Raw genomic sequence first — 27053 nt, 5'->3', positions numbered from 1 at the left:
CTTTCCGCCTTGCTCGGTCAATACGAGCGCTCCCGAACTTCATCATCCCGCTGTCGGATTCTCGCGAGATTCGTATTCTATAAAAGGAGCCACGCGTCGCCGCCATTTTCACTCGTGCATTGGAGATGATAGGGAGAGGACGTGCAGCGTCCTCTCAGTTGTGTTCAGTGTGCTGCAAATATCTGTGCTCAGTGTGCTGCAAATATCTGTGCTCAGTGTACTTGCAAATATCTGTGCTCAGTGTGCTGAAAATATCTACGTTCTCTGCCTGAAAAACGCTCCATATCTGTGCTGCATTGTAGTATAGGAGGACAGTGCAGAATTTTGCTGACCAGTGACCACCAGTATTATATAGCAGTATGGTACAGTAGTCTACTGCTCTACCTACCTCTGTGTCGTCAAGTATACTATCCATCCATACCTGTGGTGCATTTTAGTTGTTGTGCGGTGTATATATAGTAGGAGGACAGTGCATAATTTTGCTGACCACCAGTATATAATAAATAGCAGTACGGTACAGTAGTCCACTGCTCTACCTACCTCTGTGTCGTCAAGTATACTATCCATCCATACCTGTGGTGCATTTTAGTTGTTGTGCGGAGTATATATAGTAGGAGGACAGTGCATAATTTTGCTGACCACCAGTATATAATATATAGCAGTACGGTACAGTAGGCCACTGCTCTACCTACCTCTGTGTTGTCAAGTATACTATCCATCCATACCTGTGGTGCATTTTAGTTTTGCGCAGTATTATATAGTAGGAAGACAGTGTAGAATTTTGCTGACCACCATTATATATATAGCAGTACGGTACAGTAGTCAACTGCTCTACCTACCTCTGTGTCGTCAAGTATACTAACCATCCATACCTGTGGTGCATTTAAGTCATGCGGTGTATATATAGTAGGAGGACAGTGCAGAATTTTGTTGACCATCAGTGTATAATATATAGCAGTACGGTACAGTAGGCCATTGCTATTGATATATTACTGGCATATAATTCCACACATTAAAAAATGGAGAACAAAAATGTGGAGGGTAAAATATGGAAAGATCAAGATCCACTTCCACCTCGTGCTGAAGCTGCTGCCACTAGTCATGGCCAAGACGATGAAATGCCATCAACGTCGTTTGCCAAGGCCGATGCCCAATGTCATAGTAGAGTAGTGATGAGCGGGTTCGGTTCCTCGGAAACCGAACCCCCCCGAACTTCACCCATTTTACACGGGTCCGAGGCATACTCGGATTCTCCCGTATGGCTCGGTTAATCCGATCGCGCCCAAACGTCATCATCCCGCTGTCGGATTCTCGCGAGATTCGGATTCTATATAAGCAGCCGCGCGTCGCCGCCATTTTCACTCGTGCATTGGAAATGTTAGGGAGAGGACGTGGCTGGCATCCTCTCCGTTTATTAATGTTGATGCAAATATTTGTGCTTATTGCTTAATTGTGGGGACTGGGGAGCAGCTGTATTATATAGGAGGAGTACAGTGCAGAGTTTTGCTGACAGTGACCACCAGTATATGTTGTCTGCCTGAAAAACACTCCATATCTGTGCTCAGTGTGCTGCATATATCTGTGCTCACACTGCTTAATTGTGGGGACTGGGGAGCAGCTGTATTATATAGGAGGAGTACAGTGCAGAGTTTTGCTGACAGTGACCACCAGTATACATTGTCTGCCTGAAAAACACTCCATATCTGTGCTCAGTGTGCTGCACATATCTGTGCTCACACTGCTTTATTGTGGGGACTGGGGACCACCAGAATATTATATAGGAGGAGTACAGTGCAGAGTTTTGCTGACAGTGACTACCAGTATACGTTGTCTGCCTGAAAAACACTCCATATCTGTGCTCAGTGTGCTGCATATATCTGTGCTCACACTGCTTTATTGTGGGGACTGGGGACCAGCAGTATTATATAGGAGGAGTACAGTGCAGAGTTTTGCTGAAAGTGACCACCAGTATACGTTGTCTACCTGAAAAACACTCCATATCTGTGCTCAGTGTGCTGCAAATATCTGTGCTCACACTGCTTTATTGAGGGGACTGGGGATCACCAGTATATTATATAGGAGGAGTACAGTGCAGAGTTTTGCTGACCAGTGACCACCAGTATACGTTGTCTGCCTTAAAAACACTCCATATCTGTGCTCAGTGTGCTGCATATATCTGTGCTCACACTGCTTTATTGTGGGGACTGGGGACCAGCAGTATTATATAGGAGGAGTACAGTGCAGAGTTTTGCTGACAGTGACTACCAGTATATATAGCAGTACGGTATGGAAGGCCACTGCTCTACCTACCTCTGTGTCGTCAAGTATACTATCCATCTAGATTCTATACCTGTGGTGCATTTTAGTTTTGCAGTTTGCTGACCGTGACCACCAGTATATATAGCAGTACGGTACAGAAGGCCACTGCTCTAACTACCTCTGTGTCGTCAAGTATACTATCCATCCATACCTGTGGTGCATTTCAGTTGTGCGCAGTATATATAGTAGTAGGCCATTGCTATTGATACTGGCATATAATTCCACACATTAAAAATGGAGAACAAAAATGTGGAGGTTAAAATAGGGAAAGATCAAGATCCACTTCCACCTCGTGCTGAAGCTGCTGCCACTAGTCATGGCCGAGACGATGAAATGCCATCAACGTCGTCTGCCAAGGCCGATGCCCAATGTCATAGTAGAGAGCATGTAAAATCCAAAAAACAAATGTTCAGTAAAATGACCCAAAAATCAAAATTGAAAGCGTCTGATGAGAAGCGTAAAGTTGCCAATATGCCATTTACGACACGGAGTGGCAAGGAACGGCTGAGGCCCTGGCCTATGTTCATGGCTAGTGGTTCAGATTCACATGAGGATGGAAGCACTCATCCTTTCGCTAGAAAACTGCAGTGCCACTCCTAGATGGGCCAGGTGTTTGTGTCGGCCATTTGTGTCGCTTAGCTTAGTCACACAGCGACCTTGGTGCGCCACTTTTTTTCTTTGCATCATGTGCTGTTTGGGGACAATTTTTTTGAAGTGCCATCCTGCCTGACACTGCAGTGCCACTCCTAGATGGGCCAGGTGTTTGTGTCGGCCACTTGTGTCGCTTAGCTTAGTCACACAGTGACCTTGGTGCGCCTCTTTTTTTGTTTGCATCATGTGCTGTTTGGGTACAATTTTTTTGAAGTGCCATCCTGCCTGACACTGCAGTGCCACTCCTAGATGGGCCAGGTGTTTGTGTCGGCCACTTGTGTCACTTAGCTTAGCCATCCAGCGACCTCAGTGCAAATTTTAGGACTAAAAATAATATTGTGAGGTGTGAGGTGTTCAGAATAGACTGAAAATGAGTGGAAATTATGGTTATTGAGGTTAATAATACTATGGGATCAAAATGACCCCCAAATTCTATGATTTAAGCTGTTTTTGAGGGTTTTTTGTAAAAAAAACACCCGAATCCAAAACACACCCGAATCCGACAAAAAATTTTCAGGGAGGTTTTGCCAAAACGCGTCCGAATCCAAAACACGGCCGCGGAATCGAATCCAAAACCAAAACACAAAACCCGAAAAATTTCCGGTGCACATCACTATAGTAGAGACCATGTAAAATCCAAAAAACAAAAGTTCAGTAAAATGACCCAAAAATCTAAATTGAAAGCGTCTGATGAGAAGCGTAAACTTGCCAATATGCCATTTACGACACGGAGTGGCAAAGAACGGCTGAGGCCCTGGCCTATGTTCATGGCTAGTGGTTCAGATTCACATGAGGATGGAAGCACTCATCCTCTCGCTAGGAAACTGCAGTGCCACTCCTAGGTGGGCCAGGTGTTTGTGTCGGCCACTTGGGTCGCTTAGCTTAGCCAGGGCCGAAACTAGGATTTTTGTCACCCGGGGCAAGGTAGTCATTTGACACCCCCCCCCCCCCGCAAAAAAAAAATATATATATTTTACAATAAATAAATAAAAATAATAAAATAAAATAACAAAAATAAATGAATAAAAATATTATATATATATATATATATATATATCTTTCAGAACTTTTTTACCTGAGAAACTGCCTTTTCTAACATACATTTCATATCCAGGAAAAAGTGTCCCCATTTTACACAGTACGACAGGCAAGTGTCCCCATTCCCCATTTTACACATTGCGGCAGACAGGTGTCCCCATTTTACACATTGCGGCAGGAAAAAGTGTCCCCATTTTACACATTGCGGCAGGAAAAAGTGTCCCCATTTTACACATTGCGGCAGGCACAGGTCCCCATTTTACACAGTACGCTGGCAAGTGTCCCCATTTTACACATAGCGGCAGGCACAGGTCCCCATTTTACACAGTACGCTGGCAATTGTCCCCATTTTACACATTGCGGCAGGCACAGGTCCCCATTTTACACATTGCGGCAGGCACAGGTCCCCATTTTACACAGTACGCTGGCAAGTGTCCCCATTTTACAGTTAGCGGCAGGCACAGGTCCCCATTTTACACAGTACGCTGGCAAGTGTCCCCATTTTACACATTGCGGCAGGCACAGGTCCCCATTTTACACAGTACGCTGGCAAGTGTCCCCATTTTACACATAGCGGCAGGCACAGGTCCCCATTTTACACAGTACGCTGGCAAGTGTCCCCATTTTACACATTGCGGCAGGCACAGGTCCCCATTTTACACATTGCGGCAGGCACAGGTCCCCATTTTACACAGTACGCTGGCAAGTGTCCCCATTTTACACATAGCGGCAGGCACAGGTCCCCATTTTACACAGTACGCTGGCAAGTGTCCCCATTTTACACATAGCGGCAGGCACAGGTCCCCATTTTACACAGTACGCTGGCAAGTGTCCCCATTTTACACATTGCGGCAGGCACAGGTCCCCATTTTACACAGTACGCTGGCAAGTGTCCCCATTTTACACATAGCGGCAGGCACAGGTCCCCATTTTACACAGTACGCTGGCAAGTGTCCCCATTTTACACATTGCGGCAGGCACAGGTCCCCATTTTACACAGTACGCTGGCAAGTGTCCCCATTTTACACATAGCGGCAGGCACAGGTCCCCATTTTACACAGTACGCTGGCAAGTGTCCCCATTTTACACATAGCGGCAGGCACAGGTCCCCATTTTACACATAGCGGCAGGCACAGGTCCCCATTTTACACATAGCGGCAGGCACAGGTCCCCATTTTACACATTGCGGCAGGTGGTGGAGGGAGAGAGAGAGAGAGGAAGGGAGAGGGGCTGACTTACATTTGAAGCGGTTCTCGCCGCTCTTCAGCCGCCTCTCCCTCCTCGTCTGCGCGGCTCCGGGCTCCCCCTTCTCCCTCCTCTGGCGGGGTTTCGTGGAATGACGCGTTTGCGCCGTGACGTCACGACGCAATCGCGTCATTCCGCGAAACCCCGCCCCCCGAGCTGGGCACTCGGGAGAAGGGGGTTTAAAAGTATGTACCGCGGCGGGTGTTAGGGGGTCTCGGCGCCCCCTCCAATCTGGCGCCCAGGTCGCCTGCCCCCCTAGCCCCCCCCTAGTTTCGGCCCTGGCTTAGCCATCCAGCGACTTTGGTGCACCTCTTTTTTTCTTTGCATCATGTGCTGTTTGGGGACTATTTTTTAAATCGGCCATCCTGTCTGACACTGCAGTGCCACTCCTAGATGGGCCAGGTGTCTGTGTCGGCCACTTGGGTCGCTTAGCTTAGCCATCCAGCGACCTTGGTGCACCTCTTTTTTTCTTTGCATCATGTGCTGTTTGGGGACTATTTTTTAAATTGGCCATCCTGTCTGACACTGCAGTGCCACTCCTAGATGGGCCAGGTGTTTGTGTCGCCCACTTGGGTCGCTTAGCTTAGCCAACCAGCGACTTTGGTGCACCTCTTTTTTTCTTTGCATCATGTGCTGTTTGGGGACTATTTTTTAAATTGTCCATCCTGTCTGACACTACAGTGCCACTCCTAGATGGGCCAGGTGTTTGTGTCGGCCACTTGCGTCGTTTAGCTTAGCCATCCAGCGACCTTGGTGCACCTCTTTTTTTCTTTGCATCATGTGCTGTTTGGGAACTATTTTTTTAAGTGCCATTCTGTTTGACACTGCAGTGCAACTCCTAGATGGGCCAGGTGTTTGTGCCGCCCACTTGGGTCGCTTAGCTTAGTCATCCAGCGACCTCGGTGCAAATTTTAGGACTAAAAATAATATTGTGAGGTGTTCAGAATAGACTGGAAATGAGTGGAAATTATGGTTTTTGAGGTTAATAATACTATGGGATCAAAATGACCCCCAAATTCTATGATTTAAGCTGTTTTTGAGGGTTTTTTGTAAAAAGAAAACGAATCCAAAACACACCCGAATCCGACAAAAAAATTCCAGGGAGGTTTTGCCAAAAAGCATCCGAATCCAAAACACTGCCGCGGAACCAAATCCAAAACCAAAACACAAAACTAGAGATGAGCACTTGAAATTTTTCGGGTTTTGTGTTTTGGTTTTGGGTTTGGTTCCGCGGCCGTGTTTTGGGTTCGACCGCGTTTTGGCAAAACCTCACCGAATTTTTTTTGTCGGATTCGGGTGTGTTTTGGATTCGGGTGTTTTTTTCAAAAAACACTAAAAAATAGCTTAAATCATAGAATTTGGGGGTCATTTTGATCCCATAGTATTATTAACCTCAATAACCATAATTTCCACTCATTTTCAGTCTATTCTGAATACCTCACACCTCACAATATTATTTTTAGTCCTAAAATTTGCACCGAGGTCGCTCGATGACTAAGCTAAGCGACCCTAGTGGCCGACACAAACACCTGGCCCATCTAGGAGTGGCACTGCAGTGTCACGCAGGATGGCCCTTCCAAAAAACCCTCCCCAAACAGCACATGACGCAAAGAAAAAAAGAGGCGCAATGAGGTAGCTGTGTGAGTAAGATAAGCGACCCTAGTGGCCGACACAAACACCTGGCCCATCTAGGAGTGGCACTGCAGTGTCACGCAGGATGTCCCTTCAAAAAAACCCTCCCCAAACAGCACATGACGCAAAGAAAAAAAGAGGCGCAATGAGGTAGCTGTGTGAGTAAGATAAGCGACCCTAGTGGCCGACACAAACACCGGGCCCATCTAGGAGTGGCACTGCAGTGTCACGCAGGATGTCCCTTCCAAAAAACCCTCCCCAAACAGCACATGACGCAAAGAAAAAAAGAGGCGCAATGAGGTAGCTGTGTGAGTAAGATAAGCGACCCTAGTGGCCGACACAAACACCGGGCCCATCTAGGAGTGGCACTGCAGTGTCACGCAGGATGTCCCTTCCAAAAAACCCTCCCCAAACAGCACATGACGCAAAGAAAAAAAGAGGCGCAATGAGGTAGCTGTGTGAGTAAGATAAGCGACCCTAGTGGCCGACACAAACACCTGGCCCATCTAGGAGTGGCACTGCAGTGTCACGCAGGATGGCCCTTCCAAAAAAACACTCCCCAAACAGCACATGACGCAAAGAAAAAAAGAGGCGCAATGAGGTAGCTGTGTGAGTAAGATAAGCGACCCTAGTGGCCGACACAAACACCGGGCCCATCTAGGAGTGGCACTGCAGTGTCACGCAGGATGGCCCTTCCAAAAAACACTCCCCAAACAGCACATGACGCAAAGAAAAAAAGAGGCGCAATGAGGTAGCTGTGTGAGTAAGATAAGCGACCCTAGTGGCCGACACAAACACCTGGCCCATCTAGGAGTGGCACTGCAGTGTCACGCAGGATGGCCCTTCCAAAAAACACTCCCCAAACAGCACATGACGCAAAGAAAAAAAGAGGCGCAATGAGGTAGCTGTGTGAGTAAGATAAGCGACCCTAGTGGCCGACACAAACACCGGGCCCATCTAGGAGTGGCACTGCAGTGTCACGCAGGATGGCCCTTCCAAAAAACACTCCCCAAACTGCACATGACGCAAAGAAAAATTAAAGAAAAAAGAGGTGCAAGATGGAATTGTCCTTGGGCCCTCCCACCCACCCTTATGTTGTATAAACAGGACATGCACACTTTAACCAACCCATCATTTCAGTGACAGGGTCTGCCACACGACTGTGACTGAAATGACGGGTTGGTTTGGACCCCCACCAAAAAAGAAGCAATTAATCTCTCCTTGCACAAACTGGCTCTACAGAGGCAAGATGTCCACCTCATCATCATCCTCCGATATATCACCGTGTACATCCCCCTCCTCACAGATTATCAATTCGTCCCCACTGGAATCCACCATCTCAGCTCCCTGTGTACTTTGTGGAGGCAATTGCTGCTGGTCAATGTCTCCACGGAGGAATTGATTATAATTCATTTTAATGAACATCATCTTCTCCACATTTTCTGGAAGTAACCTCGTACGCCGATTGCTGACAAGGTGAGCGGCGGCACTAAACACTCTTTCGGAGTACACACTTGTGGGAGGGCAACTTAGGTAGAATAAAGCCAGTTTGTGCAAGGGCCTCCAAATTGCCTCTTTTTCCTGCCAGTATAAGTACGGACTGTGTGACGTGCCTACTTGGATGCGGTCACTCATATAATCCTTCACCATTCTTTCAATGGGGAGAGAATCATATGCAGTGACAGTAGACGACATGTCCGTAATCGTTGACAGGTCCTTCAGTCCGGACCAGATGTCAGCATCAGCAGTCGCTCCAGACTGCCCTGCATCACCGCCAGCGGGTGGGCTCGGAATTCTGAGCCTTTTCCTCGCACCCCCAGTTGCGGGAGAATGTGAAGGAGGAGATGTTGACAGGTCGCGTTCCGCTTGACTTGACAATTTTCTCACCAGCAGGTCTTTGAACCCCAGCAGACTTGTGTCTGCCGGAAAGAGAGATCCAAGGTAGATTTTAAATCTAGGATCGAGCACGGTGGCCAAAATGTAGTGCTCTGATTTCAACAGATTGACCACCCGTGAATCCTTGTTAAGCGAATTAAGGGCTCCATCCACAAGTCCCACATGCCTAGCGGAATCGCACCGTGTTAGCTCCTCCTCCTTCAATGTCTCCAGCTTCTTCAGCAAAAGCCTGATGAGGGGAATGACCTGACTCAGGCTGGCAGTGTCTGAACTGACTTCACGTGTGGCAAGTTCAAAGGGCAGCAGAACCTTGCACAACGTTGAAATCATTCTCCACTGCGCTTGAGTCAGGTGCATTCCACCTCCTATATCGTGCTGAATTGTATAGGCTTGAATGGCCTTTTGCTGCTCCTCCAACCTCTGAAGCATATATAGGGTTGAATTCCACCTCGTTACCACTTCTTGCTTCAGATGATGGCAGGGCAGGTTCAGGCGTTTTTGGTGTTGCTCCAGTCTTCTGTACGTGGTGCCTGTACGCCGAAAGTGTCCCGCAATTCTTCTGGCCACCGACAGCATCTCTTGCACGCCCCTGTCGTTTTTTAAAAAATTCTGCACCACCAAATTCAAGGTATGTGCAAAACATGGGACGTGCAGGAATTTGCCCAGATTTAATGCACACACAATATTGCTGGCGTTGTCCGATGCCACAAATCCACGGGAGAGTCCAATTGGGGTAAGCCATTCCGCGATGATCTTCCTCAGTTGCCGTAAGAGGTTTTCAGCTGTGTGCGTATTCTGGAAACCGGTGATACAAAGCGTAGCCTGCCTAGGAAAGAGTTGGCGTTTGCGAGATGCTGCTACTGGTGCCGCCGCTGCTGTTCTTGCGGCGGGAGTCCATACATCTACCCAGTGGGCTGTCACAGTCATATAGTCCTGACCCTGCCCTGCTCCACTTGTCCACATGTCCGTGGTTAAGTGGACATTGGGTACAGCTGCATTTTTTAGGACACTGGTGACTCTTTTTCTGAGGTCTGTGTACATTTTCGGTATCGCCTGCCTAGAGAAATGGAACCTAGATGGTATTTGGTACCGGGGACACAGTACCTCCAACAAGTCTCTAGTTGGCTCTGCAGTAATGATGGATACCGGAACCACGTTTCTCACCACCCAGGATGCCAAGGCCTCAGTTATCCGCTTTGCAGCAGGATGACTGCTGTGATATTTCATCTTCCTCGCAAAGGACTGTTGGACTGTCAATTGGTTGGTGGAAGTAGTGAAAGTGGTCTTACGATTTCCCCTCTGGGATGACCATCGACTCCCAGCAGCAACAACAGCAGCGCCAGCAGCAGTAGGCGTTACACGCAAGGATGCATTGGAGGAATCCCAGGCAGGAGAGGAATTGTCAGAATTGCCAGTGACATGGCCTGCAGGACTATTGGCATTACTGGGGAAGGAGGAAATTGACACTGAGGGAGTTGGTGGGGTGGTTTGCGTGAGCTTGGTTACAAGAGGAAGGGATTTACTGGTCAGTGGACTGCTTCCGCTGTCGCCCAAAGTTTTTGAACTTGTCACTGACTTATTATGAATGCGCTGCAGGTGACGTATAAGGGAGGATGTTCCGAGGTGGTTAACGTCCTTACCCCTACTTATTACAGCTTGACAAAGGCAACACATGGCTTGACAAATGTTGTCCGCATTTCTGTTGAAATACTTCCACACCGAAGAGCTGATTTTTTTGGTATTTTCACCAGGCATGTCAACAGCCATATTCCTCCCACGGACAACAGGTGTCTCCCCGGGTGCCTGACTTAAACAAACCACCTCACCATCAGAATCCTCCTTGTCAATTTCCTCCCCAGCGCCAGCAACACCCATATCCTCCTCATCCTGGTGTACTTCAACACTGACATCTTCAATCTGACTATCAGGAACTGGACTGCGGGTGCTCCTTCCAGCACTTGCAGGGGGCGTGCAAATGGTGGAAGGCGCATGCTCTTCACGTCCAGTGTTGGGAAGGTCAGGCATCGCAACCGACACAATTGGACTCTCCTTGTGGATGTGGGATTTCGAAGAACGCACAGTTCTTTGCGGTGCTTTTGCCAGCTTGAGTCTTTTCATTTTTCTAGCGAGAGGCTGAGTGCTTCCATCCTCATGTGAAGCTGAACCACTAGCCATGAACATAGGCCAGGGCCTCAGCCGTTCCTTGCCACTCCGTGTGGTAAATGGCATATTGACAAGTTTACGCTTCTCCTCCGACAATTTTATTTTAGATTTTGGAGTCCTTTTTTTACTGATATTTGGTGTTTTGGATTTTACATGCTCTGTACTATGACATTGGGCATCGGCCTTGGCAGACGACGTTGCTGGCATTTCATCGTCTCGGCCATGACTAGTGGCAGCAGCTTCAGCACGAGGTGGAAGTGGATCTTGATCTTTCCCTAATTTTGGAACCTCAACATTTTTGTTCTCCATATTTTAATAGGCACAACTAAAAGGCACCTCAGGTAAACAATGGAGATGGATGGATACTAGTATACTTATGGATGGACGAGCGACTGCCGACACAGAGGTAGCTACAGCCGTGGACTACCGTACTGTGTCTGCTGCTAATATAGTCTGGATGATGAGATGAAATCAAGATATATATATATATAATATCACACTAGTACTGCAGCCGGACAGGTATATATATTTATTATGTAATGACTGATGATGGACCTGCTGGACACTGTCAGCTCAGCAGCACCGCAGACTGCTACAGTAAGCTACTATAGTAGTATGTATAAAGAAGAAAGAAAAAAAAAACCACGGGTAGGTGGTATACAATTATGGATGGACGAGCGACTGCCGACACAGAGGTAGCTACAGCCGTGGACTACCGTACTGTGTCTGCTGCTAATATAGACTGGATGATAATTAGATGAAATCAATATATATATATATATATATAATATCACACTAGTACTGCAGCCGGACAGGTAGATATATTTATTATGTAATGACTGATGACGGACCTGCTGGACACTGTCAACTCAGCAGCACCGCAGACTGCTACAGTAAGCTACTATAGTAGTATGTATAAAGAAGAAAGAAAAAAAAAAACCACGGGTAGGTGGTATACAATTATGGATGGACGAGCGACTGCCGACACAGAGGTAGCTACAGCCGTGGACTACCGTACTGTGTCTGCTGCTAATATAGACTGGATGATAATGAGATGAAATCAATATATATATATATATATAATATCACACTAGTACTGCAGCCGGACAGGTAGATATATTTATTATGTAATGACTGATGACGGACCTGCTGGACACTGTCAGCTCAGCAGCACCGCAGACTGCTACAGTAAGCTACTATAGTAGTATGTATAAAGAAGAAAGAAAAAAAAAAAACCACGGGTAGGTGGTATACAATTATGGATGGACGAGTGACTGCCGACACAGAGGTAGCTACAGCCGTGGACTACCGTACTGTGTCTGCTGCTAATATAGACTGGATGATAATGAGATGAAATCAATATATATATATATATATATATAATATCACACTAGTACTGCAGCCGGACAGGTAGATATATTTATTATGTAATGACTGATGACAGACCTGCTGGACACTGTCAGCTCAGCAGCACCGCAGACTGCTACAGTAAGCTACTATAGTAGTAGGTATAAAGAAGAAAGAAAAAAAAAACCACGGGTAGGTGGTATAAAATTATGGATGGACGAGCGACTGCCGACACAGAGGTAGCTACAGCCGTGGACTACCGTACTGTGTCTGCTGCTAATATAGACTGGATGATAATGAGATGAAATCAATATATATATATATATATATATATATAATATCACTAGTACTGCAGCCGGACAGGTATATATATTTATTATGTAATGACTGATGACGGACCTGCTGGACACTGTCAGCTCAGCAGCACCGCAGACTGCTACAGTAAGCTACTATAGTAGTATGTATAAAGAAGAAAGAAAAAAAAAACCACGGGTAGGTGGTATACAATTATGGATGGACTGCCGAGTGCCGACACAGAGGTAGCTACAGCCGTGGACTACCGTACTGTGTCTGCTGATAATATAGACTGGATGATAATGAGATGAAATCAATATATATGTATATATAATATCACTAGTACTGCAGCCGGACAGGTATATATATTTATTATGTAATGACTGATGACGGACCTGCTGGACACTGTCAGCTCAGCAGCACCGCAGACTGCTACAGTAAGCTACTATAGTAGTATGTATAAAGAAGAAAGAAAAAAAAAAAACCACGGGTAGGTGGTATACAATTATGGATGGACTGCCGAGTGCCGACACAGAGGTAGCTACAGCCGTGGACTAACGTACTGTGTCTGCTGATAATATAGACTGGATGATAATGAGATGAAATCAATATATATGTATATATAATATCACTAGTACTGCAGCCGGACAGGTATATATATTTATTATGTAATGACTGATGACGGACCTGCTGGACACTGTCAGCTCAGCAGCACCGCAGACTGCTACAGTAAGCTACTATAGTAGTATGTATAAAGAAGAAAGAAAAAAAAAACCACGGGTAGGTGGTATACAATTATGGATGGACTGCCGAGTGCCGACACAGAGGTAGCTACAGCCGTGGACTAACGTACTGTGTCTGCTGATAATATAGACTGGATGATAATGAGATGAAATCAATATATATGTATATATAATATCACTAGTACTGCAGCCGGACAGGTATATATATTTATTATGTAATGAATGATGACGGACCTGCTGGACACTGTCAGCTCAGCAGCACCGCAGACTGCTACAGTAAGCTACTATAGTAGTATGTATAAAGAAGAAAGAAAAAAAAAAAAAACACGGGTAGGTGCTAGGTGGTATACAATATTATATATATATTATATACAATTATATATATATATATATATTAAACTCATAAACTGGTGGTGATTATTAAACTGGTGGTCAGGTCACTGGTCACACTATCAGCAACTTGCAAGTAGTACTCCTGAGTCCTAAGCAGACAATCACAATATATATTATACTGGTGGTCAGTGTGGTCACAAACAATGGCAGTGTGGCACTCTGGCAGCAAAAGTGTGCACTGTACGTTATATGTACTCCTGAGTCCTGAGTCCTGCTCTCAGACTCTAACTGCTCCCCACTGTCAGTGTCTCCCCCACAAGTCAGATAATACAGTCACACTATCTCTATCACTTCAGCAAGTACTAGTAGTAGTAGTACTCCTCCTAATGCTCCCCAAAATTACTACTGTGTCTCTCTCTGTCTCACTCTCTTCTCGAATCTCTATAAACGGTGAGGACGCCAGCCACGTCCTCTCCCTATGAATCTCAATGCACGTGTGAAAATGGCGGCGACGCGCGGCTCCTTATATAGAATCCGAGTCTCGCGATAGAATCCGAGCCTCGCGAGAATCCGACAGCGTGATGATGACGTTCGGGCGCGCTCGGGTTAACCGAGCAAGGCGGGAAGATCCGAGTCGCTCGGACCCATGTAAAAAAAACTGAAGTTCGGGCGGGTTCGGATTCCGAGGAACCGAACCCGCTCATCTCTACACAAAACCCAAAAAATTTCCGGTGCACATCACTAGTATATAGGGCAGGCTGCTCTATACTCTGCTGTTTAGGTTCTGCTGTGTCCACACTCCAGAGACTCCAGACTTCACTAAGTGGCTGTGACGTATAGTGACTGTGTCTATAGGGGCACGCTGCATACTGCACTATAATCTGCTGTTTTGGCTGTGTTTTGTCCAGAGTTAAGAGATTCCAGAATTCACTAAGTGGCTGTGCAGTTTAGTGACAGTGTATATAGGGGCACGCTGTACTATACTCTGTGGTTTTGGCTGTGCTGTGTCCATCCATAGACTCCATACTTATTGTGGCTGTGCAGGATAGTGACTGTGTATATAGGGGCACGCAGCATGCTGCTATGTGTTGTGTTGTGCTCTGCTGTATCTATAAACTCTGTGATCCACGCAGTTTAAACTAAGCTGCAAGTTTAAAAATAGAAAAAATATATATTATATATCTATTGTTTTTGTACAGGTTGGTTGATAGGAATTACTCAAGTACGCTCTGTTCTATAAGCCCTGTGACTGCGCAGAACTAAGCTGTAAGTTTGAAAATAGAAAAAAATTATATAATTGTTTTAGTACTGGTTGGTGTGCTTTACTCAAGTGCGCTTTGTTCACGTGCATCTATAAGCGCTGTAATCTGCGCAGATCAAAGACAGGTGCATGTTTAAAAATAGAAATATATCTATTTATCTATATATATGTTTATACTTGTTTCATTTAATGGTTTTTTGGAATTTGGTGAAGGTTCCTACTAGAGATGAGCGCCGGAAATTTTTCGGGTTTTGTGTTTTGGTTTTGGGTTCGGTTCCGCGGCCGTGTTTTGGGTTCGACCGCGTTTTGGCAAAACCTCACCGAATTTTTTTTGTCGGATTCGGGTGTGTTTTGGATTCGGGTGTTTTTTTTAAAAAACACTAAAAAACAGCTTAAATCATAGAATTTGGGGGTCATTTTGATCCCAAAGTATTATTAACCTCAAAAACCATAATTTACACTCATTTTCAGTCTATTCTGAATACCTCACACCTCACAATATTATTTTTAGTCCTAAAATTTGCACCTAGGTCGCTGGATGACTAAGCTAAGCGAACCTAGTGGCCGACACAAACACCGGGCCCATCTAGGAGTGGCACTGCAGTGTCACGCAGGATGTCCCTTCCAAAAAACCGTCCCCAAACAGCACATGACGCAAAGAAAAAAAGAGGCGCAATGAGGTAGCTGTGTGAGTAAGATAAGCGACCTTAGTGGCCGACACAAACACCGGGCCCATCTAGGAGTGTCACTGCAGTGTCACGCAGGATGTCCCTTCCAAAAAAACCTCCCCAAACAGCACATGACGCAAAGAAAAAAAGAGGCGCAATGAGGTAGCTGTGTGAGTAAGATAAGCGACCCTAGTGGCCGACACAAACACCGGGCCCATCTAGGAGTGTCACTGCAGTGTCACGCAGGATGTCCCTTCCAAAAAACCTCCCCAAACAGCACATGACGCAAAGAAAAAAAGAGGCGCAATGAGGTAGCTGTGTGAGTAAGATAAGCGACCCTAGTGGCCGACACAAACACCGGGCCCATCTAGGAGTGTCACTGCAGTGTCACGCAGGATGTCCCTTCCAAAAAACCCTCCCCAAACAGCACATGACGCAAAGAAAAAAAGAGGCGCCATGAGGTAACTGTGTGAGTAAGATAAGCGACCCTAGTGGCCGACACAAACACCGGGCCCATCTAGGAGTGGCACTGCAGTGTCACGCAGGATGTCCCTTCCAAAAAACCCTCCCCAAACAGCACATGACGCACAGAAAAAAAGAGGCGCAATGAGGTAGCTGTGTGAGTAAGATAAGTGACCCTAGTGGCCGACACAAACACCGGGCCCATCTAGAAGTGTCACTGCAGTGTCACACAGGATGTCCCTTCCAAAAAACCCTCCCCAAACAGCACATGACGCAAAGAAAAAAAGAGGCGCAATGAGGTAGCTGTGTGAGTAAGATAAGCGACCCTAGTGGCCGACACAAACACCGGGCCCATCTAGGAGTGTCACTGCAGTGTCACGCAGGATGTCCCTTCCAAAAAACCCTCCCCAAACAGCACATGACGCAAAGAAAAAAAGAGGCGCAATGAGGTAGCTGTGTGAGTAAGATAAGCGACCCTAGTGGCCGACACAAACACCGGGCCCATCTAGGAGTGGCACTGCAGTGTCACGCAGGATGTCCCTTCCAAAAAACCCTCCCCAAACAGCACATGACGCAAAGAAAAAAAGAGGCGCAATGAGGTAGCTGTGTGAGTAAGATAAGCGACCCTAGTGGCCGACATAAACACCGGGCCCATCTAGGAGTGTCACTGCAGTGTCACGCAGGATGTCCCTTCCAAAAAACCCTCCCCAAACAGCACATGACGCAAAGAAAAAAAGAGGCGCAATGAGGTAGCTGTGTGAGTAAGATAAGCGACCCTAGTGGCCGACACAAACACCGGGCCCATCTAGGAGTGGCACTGCAGTGTCACGCAGGATGTCCCTTCCAAAAAACCCTCCCCAAACAGCACATGACGCAAAGAAAAATTAAAGAAAAAAGAAGTGCAAGATGGAATTGTCCTTGGGCCCTCCCACCCACCCTTATGTTGTATAAACAGGACATGCACACTTTAACCAACCCATCATTTCAGTGACAGGGTCTGCCACACGACTGTGACTGAAATGACGGGTTGGTTTGGACCCCCACCAAAAAAGAAGCAATTAATCTCTCCTTGCACAAACTGGCTCTACAGAGGCAAGATGTCCACCTCATCATCATCCTCCGATATATCACCGTGTACATCCCCCTCCTCACAGATTATCAATTCGTCCCCACTGGAATCCACCATCTCAGCTCCCTGTGTACTTTGTGGAGGCAATTGCTGCTGGTCAATGTCTCCACGGAGGAATTGATTATAATTCATTTTAATGAACATCATCTTCTCCACATTTTCTGGATGTAACCTCGTACGCCGATTGCTGACAAGGTGAGCGGCGGCACTAAACACTCTTTCGGAGTACACACTTGTGGGAGGGCAACTTAGGTAGAATAAAGCCAGTTTGTGCAAGGGCCTCCAAATTGCCTCTTTTTCCTGCCAGTATAAGTACGGACTGTGTGACGTGCCTACTTGGATGCGGTCACTCATATAATCCTCCACCATTCTTTCAATGGTGAGAGAATCATATGCAGTGACAGTAGACGACATGTCCGTAATCGTTGTCAGGTCCTTCAGTCCGGACCAGATGTCAGCATCAGCAGTCGCTCCAGACTGCCCTGCATCACCGCCAGCGGGTGGGCTCGGAATTCTGAGCCTTTTCCTCACACCCCCAGTTGCGGGAGAATGTGAAGGAGGAGATGTTGACAGGTCGCGTTCCGCTTGACTTGACAATTTTCTCACCAGCAGGTCTTTCAACCCCAGCAGACTTGTGTCTGCCGGAAAGAGAGATCCAAGGTAGGCTTTAAATCTAGGATCGAGCACGGTGGCCAAAATGTAGTGCTCTGATTTCAACAGATTGACCACCCGTGAATCCTTGTTAAGCGAATTAAGGGCTCCATCCACAAGTCCCACATGCCTAGCGGAATCGCTCCGTGTTAGCTCCTCCTTCAATGTCTCCAGCTTCTTCTGCAAAAGCCTGATGAGGGGAATGACCTGACTCAGGCTGGCAGTGTCTGAACTGACTTCACGTGTGGCAAGTTCAAAGGGCATCAGAACCTTGCACAATGTTGAAATCATTCTCCACTGCACTTGAGACAGGTGCATTCCACCTCCTATATCGTGCTCAATTGTATAGGCTTGAATGGCCTTTTGCTGCTCCTCCAACCTCTGAAGCATATAGAGGGTTGAATTCCACCTCGTTACCACTTCTTGCTTCAGATGATGGCAGGGCAGGTTCAGTAGTTTTTGGTGGTGCTCCAGTCTTCTGTACGTGGTGCCTGTACGCCGAAAGTGTCCCGCAATTCTTCTGGCCACCAACATCATCTCTTGCACGCCCCTGTCTTTTTTTAAAAAATTCTGCACCACCAAATTCAAGGTATGTGCAAAACATGGGACGTGCTGGAATTTGCCCATATTTAATGCACACACAATATTGCTGGCGTTGTCCGATGCCACAAATCCACAGGAGAGTCCAATTGGGGTAAGCCATTCCGCGATGATCTTCCTCAGTTGCCGTAAGAGGTTTTCAGCTGTGTGCGTTTTCTGGAAAGCGGTGATACAAAGCGTAGCCTGCCTAGGAAAGAGTTGGCGTTTGCGAGATGCTGCTACTGGTGCCGCCGCTGCTGTTCTTGCGGCGGGAGTCCATACATCTACCCAGTGGGCTGTCACAGTCATATAGTCCTGACCCTGCCCTGCTCCACTTGTCCACATGTCCGTGGTTAAGTGGACATTGGGTACAACTGCATTTTTTAGGACACTGGTGAGTCTTTTTCTGACGTCCGTGTACATTCTCGGTATCGCCTGCCTAGAGAAGTGGAACCTAGATGGTATTTGGTAACGGGGGCACACTGCCTCAATAAATTGTCTAGTTCCCTGTGAACTAACGGCGGATACCGGACGCACGTCTAACACCAACATAGTTGTCAAGGCCTCAGTTATCCGCTTTGCAGCAGGATGACTGCTGTGATATTTCATCTTCCTCGCAAAGGACTGTTGGACAGTCAATTGCTTACTGGAAGTAGTACAAGTGGGCTTACGACTTCCCCTCTGGGATGACCATCGACTCCCAGCAGCAACAACAGCAGCGCCAGCAGCAGTAGGCGTTACACGCAAGGATGCATCGGAGGAATCCCAGGCAGGAGAGGACTCGTCAGAATTGCCAGTGACATGGCCTGCAGGACTATTGGCATTCCTGGGGAAGGAGGAAATTGACACTGAGGGAGTTGGTGGGGTGGTTTGCGTGAGCTTGGTTACAAGAGGAAGGGATTTACTGGTCAGTGGACTGCTTCCGCTGTCGCCCAAAGTTTTTGAACTTGTCACTGACTTATTATGAATGCGCTGCAGGTGACGTATAAGGGAGGATGTTCCGAGGTGGTTAACGTCCTTACCCCTACTTATTACAGCTTGACAAAGGCAACACAAGGGCTTGACACCTGTTGTCCGCTTTTCTGCTGAAATACCTCCACACTGAAGAGCTGATTTTTTTGGTATTTTCACCAGGCATGTCAACGGCCATATTCCTCCCACGGACAACAGGTGTCTCCCCGGGTGCCTGACTTAATCAAACCACCTCACCATCAGAATCCTCCTGGTCAATTTCCTCCCCAGCGCCAGCAACACCCATATCCTCCTCATCCTGGTGTACTTCAACACTGACATCTTCAATCTGACTATCAGGAACTGGACTGCGGGTGCTCCTTCCAGCACTTGCAGGGGGCGTGCAAATGGTGGAAGGCGCATGCTCTTCACGTCCAGTGTTGGGAAGGTCAGGCATCGCAACCGACACAATTGGACTCTCCTTGTGGATTTGGGATTTCGAAGAACGCACAGTTCTTTGCGGTGCTTTTGCCAGCTTGAGTCTTTTCAGTTTTCTAGCGAGAGGCTGAGTGCTTCCATCCTCATGTGAAGCTGAACCACTAGCCATGAACATAGGCCAGGGCCTCAGCCGTTCCTTGCCACTCCGTGTGGTAAATGGCATATTGGCAAGTTTACGCTTCTCCTCCGACAATTTTATTTTAGGTTTTGGAGTCCTTTTTTTACTGATATTTGGTGTTTTGGATTTGACATGCTCTGTACTATGACATTGGGCATCGGCCTTGGCAGACGACGTTGCTGGCATTTCATCGTCTCGGCCATGACTAGTGGCAGCAGCTTCAGCACGAGGTGGAAGTGGATCTTGATCTTTCCCTAATTTTGGAACCTCAACATTTTTGTTCTCCATATTTTAATAGGCACAACTAAAAGGCACCTCAGGTAAACAATGGAGATGGATGGATACTAGTATACTTATGGATGGACTGCCGAGTGCCGACACAGAGGTAGCTACAGCAGTGGACTACCGTACTGTACTGTGTCTGCTGCTAATATAGACTGGATGATAATGAGATGTAGTATGTATAAAGAAGAAAGAAAGAAAAACCACGGGTAGGTGGTATACAATTATGGATGGACTGCCGAGTGCCGACACAGAGGTAGCTACAGCCGTGGACTACCGTACTGTACTGTGTCTGCTGCTAATATAGACTGGATGATAATGAGATGTAGTATGTATGTATAAAGAAGAAAGAAAAAAAAAACCACGGGTAGGTGGTATACAATTATGGATGGACTGCTGAGTGCCGACACAGAGGTAGCTACAGCCGTGAACTACCGTACTGTGTCTGCTGCTAATATAGACTGGTTGATAATGAGATGTAGTATGTATAAAGAAGAAAGAAAAAAAAAACCACGGGTAGGTGGTATACAATTATGGATGGACTGCCGAGTGCCGACACAGAGGTAGCTACAGCCGTGGACTACCGTACTGTACTGTGTCTGCTGCTAATATAGACTGGATGATAATGAGATGTAGTATGTATAAAGAAGAAAGAAAAAAAAAACCACGGGTAGGTGGTATACAATTATGGATGGACTGCCGAGTGCCGACACAGAGGTAGCTACAGCCGTGGACTACCGTACTGTACTGTGTCTGCTGCTAATATAGACTGGATGATAATGAGATGTAGTATGTATAAAGAAGAAAGAAAAAAAAAACCACGGGTAGGTGGTATACAATTATGGATGGACTGCCGAGTGCCGACACAGAGGTAGCTACAGCCGTGGACTACCGTACTGTACTGTGTCTGCTGCTAATATAGACTGGATGATAATGAGATGTAGTATGTATGTATAAAGAAGAAAGAAAAAAAAACCACGGGTAGGTGGTATACAATTATGGATGGACTGCCGAGTGCCGACACAGAGGTAGCTACAGCCGTGAACTACCGTACTGTGTCTGCTGCTAATATAGACTGGTTGATAATGAGATGTAGTATGTATAAAGAAGAAAGAAAAAAAAAAACACGGGTAGGTGGTATACAATTATGGATGGACTGCCGAGTGCCGACACAGAGGTAGCTACAGCCGTGGACTACCGTACTGTACTGTGTCTGCTGCTAATATAGACTGGATGATAATGAGATGTAGTATGTATAAAGAAGAAGGAAGAAAAAAACCACGGGTAGGTGGTATACAATTATGGATGGACTGCCGAGTGCCGACACAGAGGTAGCTACAGCCGTGAACTACCGTACTGTGTCTGCTGCTAGTAGACTGGATGATAAATAATGATATAAAAAATATATATATCACTACTGCAGCCGGACAGGTATATATTATATAATGACGGACCTGCTGGAGTGGACACTGTCAGCAGAATGAGTTTTTTAATTTTTATAGAATAAAAAAACACCACACAAGTCACACGACGAGTGTACTTTTTCAGGCAGACATTCAATCACAATATACTATACTGGTGGTCAGTGTGGTCAGGTCACTGGTCACAGTGGTCAGTGGTCAGTCACACTGGCAGTGGCACTCTGGCAGCAAAAGTGTGCACTGTTTAATATGTACTCCTGGCTCCTGCTATAACCTATAACTGCTCCCCAGTCTCCCCCACAATTAAGCTGTGTGAGCACAGTCAGATATTATACATAGATGATGCAGCACACTGGGCTGAGCACAGATATGGTATGTGAGTGTGACTGAGTCACTGTGTATCGTTTTTTTCAGGCAGAGAACAAGAACAGAACGGATTATTAAATAATAATAAATTATAAAACTGCACTGGTGGTCAGGTCACTGGTCATCAGTCACTAGTATAACTCCTCCTAAGCTCCAGTAAGTAAATGAAGTGTCTCACTCTCACTCTCCTATCTATTTTAATTTCTAAACGGAGAGGACGCCAGCCACGTCCTCTCCCTATCAATCTCAATGCACGTGTGAAAATGGCCGCGACGCGCGGCTCCTTATATAGAATCCGAGTCTCGCGATAGAATCCGAGCCTCGCGAGAATCCGACAGCGTGATGATGACGTTCGGGCGCGCTCGGGTTAACCGAGCAAGGCGGGAAGATCCGAGTCGCTCGGACCCGTGTAAAAAAACATGAAGTTCGGGCGGGTTCGGATTCAGAGAAACCGAACCCGCTCATCTCTAGTTCCTACATATAAATCATGTTTAATGTACCAGAAGGCACTGTTCTCACTCTTCTTTTCCATATATATTTATATTATTATTATTACATTTTATTTATAAGGTGCAACAAGTGTTTGCAGCGCCGTTCAAAGGACAGTATAAGGAGACAAAACTTAGCATTACAGTAAATTAATAACAAAAATAGAGTACAGGTAACAAAGAGCACCACAATTCTCAAGACATAATACAGCTAAGATGTAAGTAGTGAGGGAGTAATCATTGTACTACTTGGGGCTGGCGGCCATAGATAGAGATGAGCCTTTTTCCAGCAGGAAAAAAAGCGGGTAAAGATGGTCGCTGAGTAGGAGAGGACTGTGAGTGAAACTAGTCGAGAAGAGGGCTTTCACAAGAGGAAAGAGGTCCCTGCTCTGAAGAGCTAACAATCTAGTGGGGAGGGGCGACAGATGACATGAGGTGAAAGCAAGCGAATTAATATATATATAGAGAGAGAGAGAGAGAGAGAGAGAGAGAGAGAGAGAGAGAAGGAAAACTGTGGCACTCCGGTTCTTGTGTTGTCAAAAAGTGTTGTATTCCGGCATTTAAAACAAAATGCATAGATCGATGTTTCGGGGCCCATAGCCCCTTTTTCAAGGTGAACAACAATATATATATATATATATATATATATATATATATTTCAAAAGACAAAGAGGCAGGAGCATTAAAAGATTTATTATTAAAATACAGGTAAACTATCCCTCAAGTATATTATTTCCCATACCATAAGAACAAACTCTGTGGACTGATTACCACATGGTTTATAACAATAACAGCACCGAGCAGTGCTCCAAAGCTCCCAGCTTATTTCCTCCCGGATACCTGCACCATGCTGCCGGCTTTCTCACCGCTGGCTGTCACGTTTCAGGAACACAGGACTGTGGTAATCAGTCCACATAGTTTATTCTTACATTACGGGAAACAATATACCTGAGGGATAGTTTACCTGTATTTTAATAATAAATCTTTTAATGCACTTTAGAACGCTGACTAGAGATGTGCATCGGAAATTTTTTGGGTTTTGGTTTTTAGATACGGTTCCGCGGCCAAGTTTTGGATTCAGACGCGTTTTGGCAAAACCTCCCTTAAAATTTTTTGTTGGATTCGGGTGTATTTTGGATTCAAGCGTTTTTTTTCAAAACCCCCTCAAAAACAGCTTAAATCATAGAATTTGGGGGTCATTTTGATCCTATAGTATTATTTACCTTAATAACCATAATTTCCACTCATTTCCAGTCTATTCTGAACACCTCACACCTCACAATATTATTTTTTGTCCTAAAATTTGCACCGAGGTCACTGGATGAGTAAGCTAAGCAACCCAAGTGGGCGGCACAAACACCTAGCCCATCTAGGAGTGGCACTGCAGTGACAGACAGTATGGCACTTAAAAAAATTGGTCCCAAACATCACATGATGCAAAGATAAATAAATAAAAAAAAGAGGTGCAAGATGGAATTGTCCTTGGGCCCTCCCACCCACCCTTATGTTGTATAAACAGGACATGCACACTTTAACGAACCCATCATTTCAGTGACAGGGTCTGCCACACGACTGTGGCTGAAATGACTGGTTGGTTTGGGACCCCACCAAAAAAAAGAAGCAATCAATCTCTCCTTGCTCAAACTGGCTCTACAGAGGCAAGATGTCGACCTCATCCTCCTCCTCCGATTCCTCACCCCTTTCACTGTGTACATCCCCCTCCTCACAGAGTATTAATTCCTCCCCACTGGAATCCACCATCACAGGTCCCTGTGTACTTTCTGGAGGCAATTGCTGGTAAATGTCTCCACGGAGGAATTGATTATAATTAATTTTGATGAACATCATCTTCTCCACATTTTGTGGAAGTAACCTCATACGGCGATCGCTGACAAGGTGACCGGCTGCACTAAACACTCTTTCGGAGTACACACTGGAGGGGGGGCAACTTAGGTAAAAATAAAGACAGTTTGTGCAAGGGCCTCCAAATTACCTCTTTTCCCTGCCAGTATACGTACGGACTGTATGACGTGCCTACTTGGATGCTGTCACTCATATAATCCTCCAACATTCTTTCAATGGTGACAGAATCATATGCAGTGACAGTAGACAACATCAGTAATCGTTGGCAGGTCCTTCAGTCCGGATCAAAATTCAGTTTTCGCTCCTGACTGCCCTGCATCACCTCCAGCGGGTGGTTTCGGAAATCTGATCCTTTTCCTGGCAGCTCCAGTGGCGTTAGAAAATGAAGGAGGAGCTGTTGGTGGGTCACGTTCCACTTGACTTGACAAGTGTCTCACCAGCAGGTCTTTGAACATCTGCAGACTTGTGTCTGCTGGAAAGAGAGTAACAACGTAAGCTTTAAACCTAGGATCGAGCACAGTGGCCAAAATGTAGTGCTCTGATTTCAACAGATTGACCACCCTTGAATCCTGGTTAAGCGAATGAAGGGCTCCATCCACAAGTCCCACATGCCTAGCGGAATCGCTCCGTTTTAGCTCCTCCTTCAATCTCTCCAGCTGCTTCTGCAAAAGCCTGATGAGGTGAATGACCTGACTCAGGCTGGCAGTGTCTGAACTGACTTCACGTGTGGCAAGTTCAAAGGGTTGCAGAACCTTGCACAACGTTGAAATCATTCTCCACTGCGCTTGAGTCAGGTGCATTCCCCCTCCTTTGCCTATATCGTAGGCAGATGTATAGGCTTGAATGGCCTTTTGCTGCTCCTCCATCCTCTGAAGCATATAGAGGGTTGAATTCCACCTCGTTACCACCTCTTGTTTCAGCTGATGGCGGGGCAGGTTCAGGAGTGTTTGCTTGTGCTCCAGTCTCCGGCACACGGTGGCTGAATGCCGAAAGTGGCCCGCAATACTTCGGGCCACCGACAGCATCTCTTGCATGCCCCTGACGTTTTTTTAAAAATTCTGAACCACCAAATTCATTGTATGTGCAAAACATGGGAAGTGCTGGAATTGGCCCACATGTAATGCACGCACAATATTGGTGGCTTTGTCCGATGTCACAAATCCCCAGGAGAGTTCAATTGGGGCAAGCCAATCTGCAATGATGTTCCTCAGTTTCCGTAAGAGGTTGTCAGCTGTGTGCCTCTTATGGAAAGCGGTGATACAAAGTGTAGCGTGCCTAGGAACGAGTTGGCATTTGCGAGAGGCTGCTACTGGTGTGGCTGCTGCTGTTGTTGCTGCGGGAGGCAATACATCTACCCAGTGGGCTGTCACAGTCATATAGTCCTTAGTCTGCCCTGCTCCACTTGTCCGTGGTTAAGTGGACATTGGGTACAACTGCATTTTTTAGGACACTGATGACTCTTTTTCTGACGTCTGTGTACATTCTCGGTATCGCCTGCCTAGAAAAGTGGAACCTAGATGGCATTTGGTACCGGGGACACACTACCTCCAGAAATTCTCTAAGTCCCTGTGAACTAACGGCGGATACCGGATGCACGTCTCACACCAACACAGCTGCCAAGGCCTGAGTTATCCGCTTTGCAACATGATGACTGCTGTGATATTTCATCTTCCTCGCAAAGGACTGTTGGACAGTCAATTGCTTACTGGAAGTAGTACAAGTGGTCTTCCGACTTCCCCTCTAGGATGATGATCGACTCCCAGCAGCAACAACAGCAGAGCCAGGAGCAGTAGGCGTTATACTCAAGGATCCATCGGAGGAATCCCAGGCAGGAAAGGACTCGTCAGACTTGCCAGTGACATGGCCTGCAGGACTATTGGCTTTCCAGTCTAAGGAGGAAATTGACACCGAGGAAGTTGGTGGTGTTGTTTGCAGTAGCTTGGGTACAAGATGAAGAAGGGATTTAGTTGTCAGCGGACTGCTTCTGCTGTCACCTAAAGTTTTTGAACTTGTCAATAACTTCTGATGAATGCGCTCCAGTTGACATATAAGGGAGGATGTTCCTAGGTGGTTAACGTCCTTACCCCTACTTATTACAGCTTGACAAAGGCAACACACGGCTTGACACCAGTTGTCCGCATTTCTGTTGAAATAATTTCACACCAAAGAGGTGATTTTTGGTATTTTGACCAGGCATGTCAATGGCCTTATTCATCCCACGGACAACAGGTGTCTCCCCAGGTGCCTGACTTAAACAAACCACCTCTCCATCAGATTCCTCCTTGTCAATTTCCTCCTCAGCACCAGCAACACCCTAGCCTCATCCTGGTGTACTTCAACAGTGACATCTTCAATTTGAATATCAGTAACTGTAGTGTGGTTGCTCCTTCCAGCACTTGCAGGGGGCGTGCAAATGGTGGAAGGAGCCACCTCTTCCCGTCCAGTGTTGGGAAGGTCAGGCATCGCAACCGACACAATTGGACTCTCCTTGGAGATTTGTGATTTAGAAGAAAGCACAGTTCTTTGCTGTGCTTTTGCCAGCTTAACTCTTTTCATTTTTCTAGCAGGAGGATGAGTGCTTCCATCCTCATGTGAAGCTGAACCACTAGCCATGAACATAGGCCAGGGCCTCAGCCGTTCCTTGCCACTCCGTGT

At 46.4% G+C, this 27053-nt stretch overlaps 1 protein-coding gene across 6 annotated transcripts in view; it reads left to right on the top strand.

Annotated features, from left to right (window-relative positions):
* Positions 1 to 27053, top strand: part of LOC134910135 (NADP-dependent alcohol dehydrogenase-like) — a 465879-nt gene that overhangs the window by 27826 nt on the left and 411000 nt on the right. The window contains exon 2 of one of the 6 annotated variants that reach the window (XM_063917839.1): positions 14861 to 14927. The exons of the other annotated variants lie outside the window; for them this stretch is intronic. The gene's annotated coding sequence lies outside the window, so the exon portion shown is untranslated. The remainder of the gene's footprint in view (positions 1 to 14860; positions 14928 to 27053) is intronic. 6 annotated transcript variants of the gene reach the window in all.

Source organism: Pseudophryne corroboree, chromosome 1 (genome assembly GCF_028390025.1).
Source record: "Pseudophryne corroboree isolate aPseCor3 chromosome 1, aPseCor3.hap2, whole genome shotgun sequence".
Lineage (NCBI taxonomy): Eukaryota > Metazoa > Chordata > Amphibia > Anura > Myobatrachidae > Pseudophryne > Pseudophryne corroboree.
This window is presented reverse-complemented; position numbering and strand designations above follow the sequence as displayed.